General features: G+C 47.4%; 1 protein-coding gene across 1 annotated transcript in view; it reads left to right on the top strand.

Moving 5' to 3' along the window:
• The window catches only part of LRIT3 (leucine rich repeat, Ig-like and transmembrane domains 3), a 351,531-nt gene that overhangs the window by 240,421 nt on the left and 94,065 nt on the right, over positions 1–17,045 (top strand). The gene's annotated exons all lie outside the window — the stretch shown is intronic.

Here is a 17,045-nt window from a genome sequence, read left to right as displayed (position 1 = left end):
ATGCTGGATATCCACTGAAGAGATGGCTCCTCACACCAGTCCGGAACCCACGGGACCAGCATGAGGAGGACTACAACCATGCCCACTCACGTACCCGTGTAGTCATAGAACAGGCATTCGGCCTACTGAAGGGCCGTTTCCGCTGCCTCAGCAGGTCTGGCGGGGCACTCCTGTACCGCCATGAGAAGGTTGCAAAGATGGTGATGGCATGTGTCATGCTCCACAACATGTGCCTACGTAGAAATGTGCCCATGCCCCCTGACGCAGAACTGCAAGCACCTGATGATGGTCATGATGAGGGTGGGGATGTGGCAGCACCTCATGGAGTCTGCGAGGCACCGGAGGCCCGTGACATTCGTCAGCATCTCATTGATGTATGCTTCTAGCACTCACGCCTGGTGGCTGATACATGGACACGGGACTCGTGGCACTGCGTGTGTCTGGGACATGCACAACATGGACTGTACGCCTATGATGGCCTAGTACACAAAGATCAATGTCCACACATCTCATTGGTTGATCGTGCACTTTTTATGGCATATGTGATATCATGTTGTACACCCTATCGACCCGCCACCCAAGTGAGCCCAACACACCCCCTCCACCCTCCCACCTCCCCCCCGAACACCAGTGTCCAAAGATGCTCATCGTCAGTGGGCAGTCGCTATTGCAAGCCCCCTCTGCGGGTATCAGGGGCACCCCTGCCTGTGGAGCGCAGGTTCCTCCCAGATCTACGTTGGGGGCTGCCCTGGACGGAACTTGCAACGGATGATGTGTCTGCCTGCTCACGTCCATGCATGTCCCTAAGGGTTTGCGAGAGCTCAGTGAGCACACGGCGCACTGCGGCAAGTTCGGCACATACGTCCTTGGCCGTCGCATGCAGTTCCCCCCTGAGGCTCTCGGTGCTACTCTCCATTTGGACTCTCAGGCTCTCGGTGCTACTCTCCATTTGGACTCTCAGGCTCTCGGTGCTACTCTCCATTTGTGCCCTAAGTGTCTCAGTTGATGTTTCTATGTCTGCCTTAGTGCCCCCACATTCATCGGCATGGTCCTTGAGGAGCGTGGCCAGTTGCTGCTGTTGTTCGATCAACTGGTCGAGGGACTGTTGCCTCTGCTGGGCCATGGCCATTTGCGGGGGTGTCACAGAGGGGCTGTTGTCCTCATGTTGCCTTGCCACAGGGCTTGTGGGGGATGGCCAGTCGTCGTCTTGTGGGTGCCCCTGCGTGGTATCCTCATGTTGTACGGGATGGGACAGACAGGGGGATTGGGACAGGTCATGGATGGATCTGACTTCGGCATCCCCGTTTTCTGTGTCCGAGCATGCTGCCATCAATGGGGTGTCACCTATGGTGCTGCTGCCACCAGAGGCAGTGCCTTCTGTGGCATCCATTGGGGGGACCTGTGGTGGTGGTGTTGTGGGCATGCTGGCTGCTGGGGTGCCTGTTGATGTTCCCTCCTCTGTGCTGCCACCTGATTTGTGCTGCTGCCGTGTCTTGATGCGTGCAGCTGAGGTGGAGGGTCTCTGGCCGTTGGTCTTGGCCCTCTTTGCAGGTGTGCTGGTAGGGGTGTCCTGTAGCTCGCCGTTTGGATCGGACCCTGTGGTGGAGTAAAGGAGGGCGAGGGTTATTGATGGGTCTGTGGGAATTGGAATGGCATTGTATCACATGCATTGGGGTGGTACCTGAGGGTGATTTGGGTCGGGGCCTTGGAGGTGCTTTGATTTGTGTGTGGAGTGAGGGTGCAGTTGTTTGGCAGCCTGCAGTTAGGGTGTGCCTGCTGCACGTGTAGTGCGTGTATTTGGGGTTTTTAATTATTTATGTATTTATTGTGGGTTTTAACGTGCGCTATCAGGCCGATGTGTGTGGGCGTTCTCCTGGACATGTGTTTCTGTTGCACTATGTGGACGCATGGTACTTCACATGGATGGACTGTGTGGATTTGGCATTGTTTTATCTGGCCCACCTACCTGAATCTTCTGATGTCTGCACTCCTTTCTCCATCCCTCCGACTCCCTCTATGCTCTCCATTCCGATGGTGGAGGCACAGATTTCTTCCCAGGGGGTCAACTTGATGGGTGATTCAGGACCTCCCCCGGTGGCTGTGGCAATGTTGCAGTTGGCAGAGAGTATGCTGCGGACGCGTATCCGCAGGTCGTCCCATCGCTTGCGGCATTGCTGTGGAGTGCGGGGTGCGGTCCCCACCGCACTTACCCGCTGTGCCACCAGAGCCCATATGGCCTTCTTGTTTGCAAGTGCCGTCCTGGTCATTTGCGTGCAGAAGACGACGGCAGCATTCTCCTGGAGGGTCTCTGTTAGCACGGTGAGTTCCTCACGGGAGAAGTGGACCTGCCGCTTGCGGTCGCACGCTTTCTTCGCTACTTTTCCCATTTTTCTTGGTTTCGCTAGGGTGGTTGACGGGTTGGGGTGTGTTTCAGGGTAGTGATTTTAGTGGTTGTGTGGTTTTAGTGTATTTATAGGTGTACGCCGGGATGTTTCCCGTTCCGGCCCCATGTTTTAACTTCCGTTTCCGTATATATCCGGGCACCATACTTTCCGGTAGGCGCACACTGCGGTGACCGCTAAGTGGGGTGGCGGTATTGCACCTAGGGCGCCGTACGGCGGCGGTGTGGGCCGTTTTGGGGTCATTTCCGCCATCGCGGACTTTGCACTTCCGCCATGCCGTGGTGCTCGTGCCCGATGGGTCGGAATGGGCCGCACTTTGCTCCTTCGTGCAATGGCGGAAACGCTATTTACGCTGTGGCGCTCCGGTCAGTCGCTTTCCGCCAGGGTCGTGATGAGGGCCATTACCTTTTTGGCACTATTTTAGAGTAGGGTCGGCCCAGGGGAGTTTAGGCCAGCCAAGTCCAGGTTTCTGGATTGAGTTTATCTCGGGTACCAAGCCACTCCATAGGCAAAACAAAAGCCAAGCTGTACCTGCCTGGAAAATTATACATTGTTTTTTGTAAGCCTGCCGCGGGCCGGCTCCACCACCCTCTGCCCTCCATCTGTCACAAGTTTCTCCCCTTCTCACCTGTTTCACTTTACTTGTGACCTTCTTGGAAGTGGCTTCCTTCTTTCGCACTATCCGAGACCTGTATAGGCCTGGGCGCGGGTCTTAGGATTCCAGCGTGAGTTCTCCAACTGTCCTTTACCGGGTAGCGTTCAGTATCCAGGATGTGGAGCCAGGAGGAAGGTAGAGTTCCAGGCTCGGAACGAGCCCGAAGCACCGTAGGACCGAGCACAGGACTAATCCAGGAATAGGGCATGGATAAGAGATAAGGAGGGAAACGAACGGGCTCCAGGAAATAAGAAGAAAGGAAAAGGGAATTGGGAAGAGTACGGAAGTGGACTCCAACAACACACGTCTAACTACTCCAAGCATTAGCGTTGAGACGCACAGAGCTGTGGGGGCGTGGCTGTTTTCTAGGAAATCAAACGTAACGTGCAAGGGCTGGAGTGCAGTGTTTCAGAACCGTCGGCCATGTTGGAAGGATCACAGAGTTCATACCGCGGTGCATCATGAACCATGAAGTCCAGAATGGACGAATTCGGCGGTTCATGACACCATCATCAGAACCACTGGTGCAATGGCCACTAACCCTGTACAAATGCTGCCAGTGCAATCCCTTTTAAGCCTACCCTTTTCAGAGCAATGCAGAGGCAGGCAGGCTCCTCCTTTGCGTCTGCGCCTCAAAAATGGGAAACTTAAGAAATGGCTAATTGTCTAATCATTCCCCGAACCCCTACAATAATTGCCAGTCTTCCTCTACCCCATTTCCCGGGGCCTGCCACATCCCGTACAAATGTTGGGGCAGCCACACAGGCACCTGCCAGAGTCTTTGTGAGAAGAGCTGATCGCTCCACTCATCCCTGAACTTTTCCACATTTTGGATCCCCCTCACCCCGCGGGATCTTCTCCACCACCAGAAAACCCCCTTCTGCTCATTCCTCTTTCCATTCCATCAATCTACACGTGCTACTACCGCAATCGACCAGTGAAGCCCTGAGTGTGTCCACTATGTGCAGTTCTCCGCTGCTTCACAGAGATGAGTTTGCTATGCAAATCCCATGTGTCGATATATACAAGGGTGCCCTAGACATCATACGCCTGACACCAAATCTGTTTCTTTAACACTGGCAATGGATTCTTTGAGTGACCATTCTCTGGCACAAACGCCCCAAATAAATGCTATTTACATGCATTCTTAGTCAAAAGGATTGCAGCAGTAACATGATGGGGGGCTATTTGTTTGGGAAAGCCTTACATAGCTTCAGTTAGCTAACCATACCTGTGCCTCCTCTCATGACAAACAGCATCACCTAACCAAACATATATTTTTAAACTGTCTACTTCATGTTGATGATCTCTAAGTTTGAGACACACAAAGAGCATTTTTGGGGGAATTTCACATTTTCTTGACATCATGCATAATAGAAATCCGCATACCTCTTTCAAGCAATCACTATAAGCAGATGACCTTATCACGCAGTTCATTATCTCATCTCACCCGCATTTGGCAGGTGTACCGTAACCTGCACTCAGTTCACAATCATGGCAGGCCCTCTCTCAATCCACAGACTAATTGGCATACACCCACCAAAAACATGGGGTTTTATGTGGCTTGGAGACTCAATAGATTAACAGGTATGCCCATTGCATGTGGGGCTTGAAGGCACAATTAGAGGACCCAGAAGAGAGTTTTTAGGCTTTGGGTGCTTTCTGTTTTGGCATGTGCAGTCTTCTCGTCAGGAAAGTGAACCTGAAACTACATTCATCTTTCTTTTGCTAAGCATGTTTCAGATTGGTTTAATTTCTGATATGTGTACTTTTCAAGTCATCTCTATAAAGCAGACTATTGTTTTAGCCTGTGGAAGCCAAACATAAACACGTATCTATACTAAGTGTAGGTGAAAAGATATGGGCATGTGCCTAAATTACAGACTGACCTCAAATTCATATGTATCACAAGGAAGGAGGAATCATGAACATTTAGTGCATTGTTCTCATCACTGCAACTGCAAACTACACCATCCCTAAACAAAAGAATCCCCATCCCTAGGGTGCAGTGATGTGCCGCCTATGTAAAAGGGACAGAAACAAGAGAGAAAATGCCCTACCACTTTCAATGCGAACGAACCGAAAGGGTAGGCAACATGCACAGAGGAGAAACTTAAGTGTTGTGCAAGTAATTACTCTGTATGTAAATTGCTTATCATTTCTACCCCAGAATGGCCAATATTCCAGGGTGATCAATACCTATTTGTCTAAAAAGGCTTACTGTTTGTGGTATATTCAAATTGGGGATTTTCTTCTTTATCCGACGCACACGTGAATAAGTAACTACCACAGATATGGACTTTATTGCATTCTTTATATTTATATCTACATCCGGGTATCACACAACAAATTAAAGGATATCCCCAAGAGCAAGGTCGACCCATTTCTGTGGCTTACCATCGGTACGATTGCTTTCATGAGGACCAAACAGCAGTATAATGCTATCATTCAGGTTCAACTTAGTATTTCTTCACAACTGATTGTATGTGCTGTCTGTGCAGTCAGCTATAGAGGAAATGTGAGAAGCACATATGGCATTATCTAATTGCTTTATTAAAAAGACCTGTGTTATACTAGACCAGGCATATTTTTATGACAAACTGATGTAGGACCAGGGGTCATTGTTGCCTTATTTGTGCCACTTGCAGCGTGCCTGATGTTGCGTGTGAAGTCATTGCTTTTTATCTTTTATAAGTAATTGCTTATTTTGTTGTTGTCAGGAGAGGATCATCATTACTGCCTTCTTATTCCTCTGTGTTGAGGGCAAACAAAAAATCCTCATTATCCAACGGAATTAAGGATTGAGCCTATGTTAGCAGCCAATTGTAGATAAATGCTATGCACTACCTGGATTCCAAAATATGTGAGAAACGTCTAATATTCGAGAACCTACCTCAAATGCACCCGCTGCCGATGATTTATTGTTGATTTGCTGAGAGAAGATATACTTCAATATATCAAGGTCCATAATTTGATCGTCCCCTTTTCGTTTACATGGTTCTGTTTCACAATGGTATTGGTCCTCATGTCTCACCAAACCACTGTTTAACATCTTTTGTTGTAATCAAAGCTCCCAAGGTCATAGGCCAAAAAAAAAGAAAGAGAGAAGGAGGGTCGGTTGGGAGGAGAACGGCACCATCTTGTTTGTACTGTTCACATTCTTGCACTACTGGATGCTATTAAATGACGTTCAGTGCGTCATACCAGTAAGTACTGGGTCATGTTCAAAGACTACATTCTATACTCTAGTGTCATCAGTTCTTTTACACAACCTTTTTGCTGGAGTGTTTAATGTGGGCTGATAAATCTGGCTGTAATGCTCCAAGAATATGTTGGTTTATTGCACAGACAAATCATGCCATTGCATCGCCTCATTGAGACCCACTTGGTCTGTGTGTAACCGGAAAAACCAGCTTTCTTATCTACATAACAACATAGCGCCCAGGTCTCCTCTTTGCTTAGGTCTCTTCACCTTCTCCAAGATAGTCAAATGGAATTGTTCTGCTCTGTGCTTATGTTGGACAAAATGTTCAAAAAGAGGTGCCGTCAACCTCTGCGTTCTAATGCAGGATTTATGTTTCTAGTCCTGTTTTTTTACTGGCTTGTTGATCATGATAATATGTCTTAAATCACACAGGCAGATGGTTATGTATATGACATTCTGTGAGTTGAAGATAGTAAACACTTCTTGGAACCATGGGGACCTCCATCCTCTGTCCAAAGCAATGTCGACAAAGGGCGTGCCCATTGAGGCAACTGTCTGTCCGCAATCCCTTTTCATTGTGGTTCTCAATATCATCACTTTCGGTATTCCGTACCATGTGTACAAGAATATCCCTAAGGTTTTATCTATGTGTGATTGCAAAACGGGGTAGTAGCAATTTAGCATTGCCCACATTTAAAATGGGCCATCATTTGATGATTTCTTAATCCTATTCAAAAGAGGGTAATAATTTAACACGCCCATGATTTTATGGAGGCCGTCATCTGATTGAGAATGTTGCTATAGGGTAACCTCCCGTGGGATGTTTTTAGCTCTCTTTTGTGCTTGCTTCAAGAGTTATCTTGGGTACCCTCCCAACAATAGGCGGTCTGAACCTGTCGGGTTCTGCGCTTGATGTTTGAACTCATGGAGTTCAGAATATGTGAGTCTGTATCTCAAAACCTAGACTGATGTAAGATTATGCCGTAGAGTATTTTGATGGTAACTATTATACAGTAATAGTGCATTCCGGTCAGTTGGATCTACAGTGCTTTGGCAAAAGAGCTTTATAGCTCTAAATAAATACAAATAAAAAATAAAAATTAAATATTATAATTTACAGTGTCCCCTATTAAAAAAACAGCATTAAACATGAATTCGTATTTTACACTAGCGTTGTTCTATGTATAACTAGAAAAAGTACCGGTACTCTGCAGGGGTTCTGTAGACAGACATGATAACATTCACATCAATTGTTGAAAATCAGTGATCCTGTAGGTCGCTGTTTCGAGTCGTTTATCGTTTGATGTGCTTTGCACTTTTAAGTAAACTTCACGGAGAATGGTCCTGTGTTACTAGCTAATTTACCACAGAGCAGATGTGCTGCAGCATATTGGGACCTTCTGTGCGCTCTCCCCATATCTCGGAAATGGTGCGTCCTAGTGTCTTGAAATGTGGTTTTCAAGGTCCCGCCTACGAGTTTTGTTGTTCGCATCAAGATCTTTTTGTAGATAGCCAATGCTTTGGAGGCTGCTTATCCTGCCCAACAGCCACAGCATGAGGACACACCGTCCATGAGCAACTCCACCCAGACCAGCCCACTCAGTCGGTCGCTCCGTGCGCAGCGCCGACGGGACATGCCTCCCCCTAGGTCCGGGAGCGCAGAGTAACTATACTGGCAGCCTCATGTGGGCTATGTTGACCCTATGGGACTAGCTTGGGGTTGTTGTGGTGGGAGGGGGAGGTGGGTGAGGGTGTGTTGGGGAGCTGTGGGGGAGTGGGAAGAGGGTGAGGGTGTGTTGGGGAGTTGTGGGGGAGGGGGAGGAGGTTGAGGGTGGTGGAGGGTTTGATTTTTCACGTTCATATTTTCAATTTCAATACACCGGTTGTGTTACAAAAAAATAACCAGAGTGGACATTCATCATTGCGCATGTGTCATTTAATCTTGCACAGTGTAGAGTGTACATGTATCCCCACACCCAGTGCCCTGTGTCCGAACATTATGCCACCCTCTGCTGACTAGTGTGTCAGAAATATTGGGCGATCAATGACTGCCGCACAGCACGTCCCTCCTGTGCATCGGCAACGTAATGATGTCCTGCCACATCTTCCTCCTCCCCTTCATCATCATCAGGTGGTAGCAGTTCCATGTCAGGGGGCAGGGGCACGTTCCGACGGATGCACATATTATGCAGCATTACACATGTCATGGTGATCTTGGCCATCTTCTCTTGGCAGTAGAGGAGTGCCCGACCTGACCGGCTGAGGCAGTGAAATCGTGCCTTCAACAGGCCAAAGGTCTGCTCAATCACCACACGGGTACGGGTATGGGAACGATTGCAGTCCTCCCCGTGCCTATTCTGTGGGTTTCGGACAGGGGTCATGAGCCACAGCTTCAAGGGGTAGCCACCATCACCTGCATGAGAGGGAAATTAAGGTAAATATTTGCACATTCATGTTGGATAATAGTACTAGTCTCACATGGCAGCAGGTAATTTGTGCCACACGCACATGTCCCTGGATGCATTGACCCCATTTCTGACCGTGCTATGTGTCCTGTGCAATGGACTAATGGTGTGGGTTGCATCTACAAGATGGATCATGGTATGCACTGACATCTTGTCGCACGTGCATTGTATATGCATATAGCAATGTTGGTGTAAAATCAATGATGAGTTGTGTTCTGTGGGATTTGGTAGTAGGGAGTGTTGGCTGTAGTCAGTTCTATATTGGGCATTCTGCACTGATCAGTTCCATGGTGACATGCAGCACTCCTATGGGTGTGCCGAACCAGTGACACACTGTGGTATCCCTGGTTGACCCAGTTCAATGCACTCCCAGGGATGACTGTCCTGTGTGGTGATATGCTGGAGACATCAACATAGTGCATATGCAGTGCATAGTGCAGGATGACCTTACGGTGTGTGAGGGCCGCTGATGAGTGGTGCATGTGTTGTGGGATGTGGGCTGGTTACCTGTTAGTCATGTAGTGATAGGTGTCAGCCTTACTTCATCACTATGGGATTTGGTTGTCATGTACCATTTCAGTTGCTTTGGGGCACAGTGTTCGGTGATGTGCACATCGTGCACTGACATCAACATTCCCAGCAAGGTGGAGTAGGCATCCCCCCCTCCCAGCCAGGTGGAGTATGCATCACCCCCCTTCCCAGCCAGGTGGAGTATGCACCCCCCTTCCCAGCAAGCTGGAGTATGCATCCCACCCTTCCCAGCAAGGTGGAGTATGCATCCCCCCCCATTCACACTCGGTTGGAGTATGCAGCCACCCACCTCACAACCCCGATGCACTGCCATGGCCCAGTCAGGCAACTCACCAAGCAGCCAGGCACATCATACAGCATGTCGCTCCATGTAGCGTGGTAACGTGGAGTTCCGCTGTACCAGAGAGTCATGAGTTGATCCGGGATATCGGGCACAGCAATGTGTGATGATCTTGCTGGCGTCGCATACCACCTGCACATTGATGGAGTGGTATTGCTTGCGGTTGCGATACACAACCTCCATGGCATGCGGGACCACCAACTCCACTTGGGTGCAGTTGAGGGCACCTACACAATTTGGCATGCCAGCCAGTGCATGGAAGGCAACTTTTGTATTGAATATCTCCTGGGGTGTCCGTGGTAGGGATATGTAGTCCCTTATGTGCTTGAGGAGGGCATCCAGCACTTGGTTCAGTATCCGTGAAAATAAGGGTTGTGATATGCCATGCATGTGCCCCACTGTGTGCTGGTAGGTGCCTGTGGCAAGGAAGTGGAGCACAGACACTACCTTCAGTAGAGGGGGGCTGGCGGTACGTATTTCTATGAGGCTCAGTATGTCGTTGTGTATCAGGTCCACTATGGTGGTGATGGTGTCACGGTCAAGCCGGTACAGGGTGTGGATCTGCTCAGGTGTTAGGTTGAAAGGGGTGGCTCTAATGCGAGGGATTGGGGCCTGCTGGCATGGTAACGGTGGCTGCACTGGTGGGGCATGCTGTTCCTGTCTCACCCTCCTTCTCCTCCTGCGTCTCCTCTGTGGTGGCGGCTGTTGTTGTTGTTGTTGTTGAGGCATTGCAAGCAGGTCCTCCAGCTCCAGTAATGCTACTACTATTGGTATCATCTTGGTGTGGGAGGGGGTGTGGTGTGTCGGTGTGCTCCTTTTGTACTGGCCCTGACTCCATTGCCTCCACCTGTGCTGATTGTGTGCACCTGTGGCACTTGGAAACACTGCTCAGAGTTCTTAACGCCTGGTCGGCGATGCCGGTATTTACACCATGCCGGTAAGCACTTTTTCGGCCTTCAGGAGGCCGTTATTTGCATGTCCGTATCACTTGTGATCATCTCCGGTTTACTGCATGCCGCTAATGCCGACATGGTGTGGCGCGCGCGCCCAGACCGCTATTTACGGCATCGTTAAGTACGATGCCGTAAATAGCGGTGTGGTTGGTCAGAATAGCCCGTAGCAGTAAGCGATGCCGGTAATCTTTACCGTCATCGTTTTTCCCTTACCTCCAAACTCGGAATGAGGGCCTATGCCTCCAAAATTGATTAAAGTCAATAGGCCTCATTACAAGTATGGCGGTACGATAACAACGGTGCCAGTAGCGCTACCAGCTCCATTGCTACCGTACTGCCATACTACGAGCTTTGCTCGTGGGTGCCTGTCAGCCTGCCACGTCTGATTTGAAGGGCAGAGAGGCACCCGCAAGCACAGCAAGTCGGATGCACCGGCACCGTTGTGTGTGCATCCGACATCCCCATTCCCAATGAGGACTGACAGGCACCGGCACCCGGCAATGGAGGAATTACTGGGTCCGGTAAAGTCTGAACACCCTGGTAATTCCTCATTGCCGGGTGCCGGATTTTTTCGCAAGTTTGGAGGTAGCCTTGCCGGTTTTACCAACCTCGTAATGAGGCCCAATATCCTCCCTGCTGCATACAAAAGAGCCTTAGCCAGCTATATAGTTAGCAAATAACTCAGATCAACAAGTAAGAATATACTGTATATTTTCTACTTTCTTGTTGCATAATCTGCATAGTCGAAAAGAACGAGGAATACCTTTCCATGCTCCCAAGATTTCTTCCATAGGTAATGCATTAAATCTTAAATGCAATATAAAATCATGAATACTTTTGATTTTACATATCAATAAATATTTTTTGGGGTGTGGAAAAATGAAACCCTGGTTGACATACATAGAGAATTTAATCTTGGACGGTAACTGATGGATTACTATGCCTCTATCCCAATACTTGTCTTTACTTTTTATTTCTCCAATGGTGGCAGACAAAATAAAAGGCTCTTTGATTTTAAAATCAATATCATTAAAAAGAAAAAATGTCCATTTCAAATCTTTGGAAGGTGTTGAGGCATAGCTCCACCCAGGGGGACAGACAACAACAAAGCCTGAAGGGGAGGATCCAACGGTTAGTTTATTGAAGAGAAAAGTGCTCCCTACAAGAGAGCTGGACCGTCTCCCTGGGCAACTACTGGCTGCTGTCTCGCACTCAGCGCGTCACACAGGAGCATTTACAGGATGCTCCTGCTTCACCAGCTGCACGACGGACAGCAACCCAGGGACAGGCGAGGCATATTCATCATGTGTTGCGCAGCGCACATAAATAACTATGTACACGTGCGGGCACAGCCAAACTAAAGTGACCCTCTACACACCTCCCCCTTAACCAAATATCCTTAGCACAAGTCCTTGAAATTGCTCGGTAAGCATCGCAACCTCATTCCATGCTCCACAGTTGAATCCTGAGCTGACTGTTCACCAACCACTCGCAATTCTCTAGCACCCACAGCATGATGACTACCATTTACATGCAAATCACTGCTCATAGTTCCTTGCAGAAGCCCTACCGGGCCACTTGTCCCCCCACTCTCAGGGCCCTCAAACACCTCCGGTCTCGCACTATTCCTTTTATCCACCACAGGTTCTTCCTCTCCATGGTGCAAACCGGAACACAATCAAGTGCCAACTCTTAGAGCGTCGCCCCACCTCTTTCCTTTACTTTGCTTTTGACATCATGACACTTCACTAGTTGTTTCATACTCCATTTGGTGCCATTGTCCAACAAAACCACTGCACTCCTAACTTTCCCACCTTCTTCGGAGAGGACAAATATGGATCTCCTGCACCCCTCATTCTTGGGCTCTTTTTCCTGACTCAACTGTCCACACAAACCGGTTTCCTATCTGCACACTTCCTACTGTCAAACCACTTGTTATATTTCTCTTGACATTTCTATGCTCTGCTAATTAACTCCTCTCTTTTCACTTTGCCTGGACCAGAGGTTCCGAGCCATTCTGGAGTCAGCTCGTCAATTGGTTTCCACCCCTTGAGCACCACAAAAGGTGTTATTCCTGTAGTGGAGTGGGGAGTCGTCTTGTATGCCCTAAGCATGCCTCTAATCAACCCTGCAATGCTCAGGTTGGATATGTTCACCAGTTAGAGTATTCCCTTCACTACTCTGTTAAACCTTTCCTCCATGCCGTTTTGGCAGGGACAATACAAGGCTGTTGTTTCATGAAGCACAGCTGCTCTCTTGAGATAGTCAGCCACCAAGTTAGATCCAAACTGTACTCCATTGTCTGTGAGCAGCACAGCGGGAAATCCTTCTACCATAAAGAATCCGTCAAGGAAATCTATCACAGACCTGCCAGTCATCTCCTCCAACCAGCCAATACATGGTGATTTAGAGTAGTAGTCCATCAGGACAAACATGTACTTTTTTTCCTTGGTAGCATCTTGGTAAGGGGCCAATAATGTCCGAAGCAACTTTCTCCCAAGGTCTCATGGGAAACTTTACTGGACATAGGGAGGCTCGGTCAACGACATGAGATTTATCACTGGAAGCACGCAGTAAACAATTTCTCACTAAATGCTCCACCTCAGTGTTGATACCTGACCACCAGTACGCTTCCCTCACCTTCCTTTTAGTGGCATTTCTCCCTGGATGTCCCCTCTGAGCAATTTCCAAAATGCAAGCCCTAATCCCCTTCGGGGGGAACAATTATCTCTCCCCTGCACAAGATATCACCGTCCATCCATAATTCTGTCTTGACTTGTTCATATTGGGCTCTGACACCAGTGGCCCGTTTGGGCCAGCCATGCTCCAATAGATGACAAAGCCTAGCCAACTCAGCATCTGCCACACACTCCTCAGACCATTTTGCCGTGTCCAAAATTCCCTCTTGACCCACCTGCGCCATCATAGACCAGTCTACCTCCTCAATTTTTTTCCCCTTCTAAGGGAAGCCTGGACAAACAGTCCACTACGACATTGCATGGGCCCGGACATAAACCAGGGAAAAGTTGAATTCCTGCAGGGCAAGAGCCCGCCTATTGAACTTGGGAGAGACTCCTACGCTTTTCCCACTCAATGCATGGATCAAGGGTTTGTGGTCCACCCTGACAGTAAAGGGAAAACCCCAAACAAAAAACGTAAAAGTGATCGATGGCCCAGAAACAAGCTAGCGCTTCTCTCTCAACGGTGGAGTAATTGTTTTCAGCATACTGCAAAGCAATGGAGACAAATGCAGGTATACATTCCTTTCCATCCTGTACCTGTATTTTGTATTGTTTTATTTTTTGAGCATTTTTTAGGCACTTATACAGCCGAAGTGTATTTCAATGGCCACAAGGCGGCATCTAGCCCTACAATGCTAGCATCAGTCATAAGAAATGTCTTGCAGCAGGGTTTAAACATAAGTATGGGACCCTGTCATGTTCCCATTTAGTATTACACATAGAAGGAGGTGCTGGGTTAAGCAGAACACTGCTTGGCGCAGGAAGGCAGAGAACTGTTAGTTTATTAATTAATTAAGGAACCCTGGGGTAAGAACATTTGTTCCTTAACTTTACCTTTCAGGAAACTGGAGTAGTCCCAATCCAAGATGGTTGGTCTGTAGTGGGACAATGATTGGCTGAAGGGAATTGTCTGTGGTAGTTTGGAATCTTCAGAAGATTCTAAACTGCCTTTCATTCAAGTCAACTCCAAAGAAGGTCACAGCTACATGAGGTTCCAGTGAAAAATAAGACTAACTATAGTGTCTAAGAAGTAAGGAACAAGGAAACCCAAACCTAGTTGATCCAGTAAAGGAAGGAACAGATAAGTGACTGTAGAAGATTTGAGTTAAAAATACAAGATAACCACGTTATGTATTATAACTTCTGAACTGTGTTTCTCTACAAAATTGTTCTTAAATGAAAAAGAAGAAAGTGAACTAGAGACTGTTTTAAAGATGTTTCTGTACCAATGTTATAAGTGTTATAAGCAATTGTAAATAGAGTTTTAAGACTTGGAATCATGTGATCCAGATAGAGAGTGCGATCAGCTGAGTGAAATGCAAGTACTGAATCAATTAGGGCAAAGTGCGCATAACAGCACATAAAGCATAAATCCTTTGTTTCTTGAAGATAGTAAAAGCATGCGTTCATCAGGTAGAATTGGGTGCTTTAGAGTAAAGCACCTTACGATGCATCGCAGCGTCAGCAACGCCGTTTAACAGGGACCATGCTGCGAATAGCTGACAGAGTGAGCCGTGCAGCAAAGGATATGTGAAGCTCTGATATTGGTGTCGGTGTCCAGGCATCGGCGGTATGTTCATGTTGAAGTAGAGCAAGCGGTTGTTGCGCAGAGCAGTGCGGATCACATGAAGGAAGAGTTTATTTTAATGCAAGGAAGCTATTAGTAAGTGAAAGACAAGAGTTAAAGTAACAAGACAAGTTCTAGTTAAGACAATCTGTTGTGAGGAGATTGTAACCAGTTTCAAGAGAAGCAGACAGTGTCCATAGTAGTTTAAGGTTTTCAGTTTTTAAAATTTTAACTCTAAGAGCAGTTTAAAACATTTGACTGAGGAACATTTCTGAGAAGTGATGAAAGAGAATCTGAGAAGAAAAATATTGCAGACATCCAAAGGAGAGCAGGCAGAAAGTCAAGTAGTAATTTAAGAATTCGTATTGTTCAATACACAGGAAGAAAAAGGTATTAAAGAAGCTAGTAGTAGTTTCAGAAAATAAATTGTAAAGGTTGCAGCAGAATAACACTTTAGAGGCAAGCAGAGCCAGAGTAATAACATTTGCCAGATAGTTACCTTCAAGCTTGGTGTGGAGGTAGACAGGTAACTAAAAATAATTAATGGGAAATTAACAGTGCGCTTGAAATTAGTACCCAATAGATGCATTTGTTTGCAGGTGTCCGGGAGGTGCAAAGTTCTGAGGAAGAGGCTTCCGGAGACCTGTCCTTTTGTTATTTTATCCACTTCCCCTTGCCCCCCGGCCTGGTCATCTCAGTAGTTGTAATCAAAACATTGCTGGGAGGGTCTGGAGCACTCATCATTTGCTCCTGCAGGATTCAGCGCTGGGACCTAAGAGAATGAAAGAACCACGTGAATAACTCCTGCCCGAGCAGCGATGGAGTCAGAGTTCAATCTGTCCTTGAGTCCCTTGGGAAAAATGTAAATGGAGATGCGGGAGGAAATGAAAGAGTCTTGAAGAGACACCATGAAGTTAAATGTTAAGTTGGAGGAATGACGTTTAAAAGTTAGTAAAGGTGAAGCAGTAAGACCCAGTGTTTCGGGTTGGAGTCCTGGTGTGGATCCACCGGTGTTATTTCCCGAGTCAGAGTTTGGGGAGTTGAGACAGGATAGAGGAGTTGAGAGGAAGGTTAGTGCATTACCAGGAGTATCATTAGGAACCACCCCCTTTGCTCCTCCAGAGAGTTTTTCAGGAAATCAACAAGTCATTTATAATGTAGTGCGAATTGCATTACATGTGTAGACCAGAGTCATTTTCTAGTGAAGCATTGAACGTGGCCTTTTTGATCTCCTATTTGTCTGGTGAGGCTGCGGCTTGGTCTGGTCCTTTTGTAGGAGGAAGAGCAATAGAGGTGCAGAAATGGACCTTATTGAAAGCAGAATTCAGAAAGATGTTTGATCTACGTACCTTGACCCAGAGTGTGGACAGTGAATTGTTGGAATGTAAACAGGGCCGTAGAGATTTAACTACATATAATGCAGAGTTTAGAGCCTTGGTCTTGGAGAGTGGGTGGCCCGTTCAGAAGAGGTCATCTCTCTTTTATAGAGGTCTCCATGAGAGGTTAAAGGATGCTTTAACTGCTTTTGTGGAAAAATCTGCTTCCTGTCAGGAGCTGATAACCTTGGTGCTTCAATTAGATGCTAGGTGTTCAGAAAGGCATTTAGAACAAAGAAGACCTTTTCCAGAAGGTCGATCCTGGGTAAGGAGTGAATGGCCCAAAGGGGAACAGGGACCTAGGGAGACTAGAAATTCAGGGCGAGAAAGTCAGTTCAGTGGCCCTCTTACTAAGGAGGAGAAAGAGATGAGGTTAAAGGAAAATCTCTTCTTGTACTGTGGTGATAGTAGCCATTTTGTAGGAAGATGTCCTTGAGTGCCTCAAAGGTTTCCTGTTCCTCCCAGAAAGGGTCAGTTGGTGGCAAACACGATCCAGATGTCTGTGCCTCATATCACGCTAAACGTATATTTGTATTGGGATGGCAAGCGAAAATGTGGGGGTCCCTGTGTCTTAGACTCTGGTGCTACAGGCAATTTTATGGATAAGTCTTTGGCGGGCCATCTTGGTGTTTCAACAGTTACAAAGAATATTCCTGAACAGGTCAGGGCAGTTGATAGTACCCAACTCACTTCGGGTCTAATCACACATACCATAGGTCAATTGGGTATGAGAATTTCAGAAGAACATTGGGAGATCACATTTCAATTACTTGATGTGCTCTAGTGGCAAATAATTTTAGGTATGCCCTG

Source organism: Ambystoma mexicanum, chromosome 6q (assembly GCF_040938575.1).
Source record: "Ambystoma mexicanum isolate Mex_15411 chromosome 6q, UKY_AmexF1_1, whole genome shotgun sequence".
NCBI classification, from domain to species: Eukaryota; Metazoa; Chordata; class Amphibia; order Caudata; family Ambystomatidae; genus Ambystoma; species Ambystoma mexicanum.
Note: the sequence above shows the minus strand (reverse complement) of the source record. Positions and strands in the feature narration are given on the sequence as shown.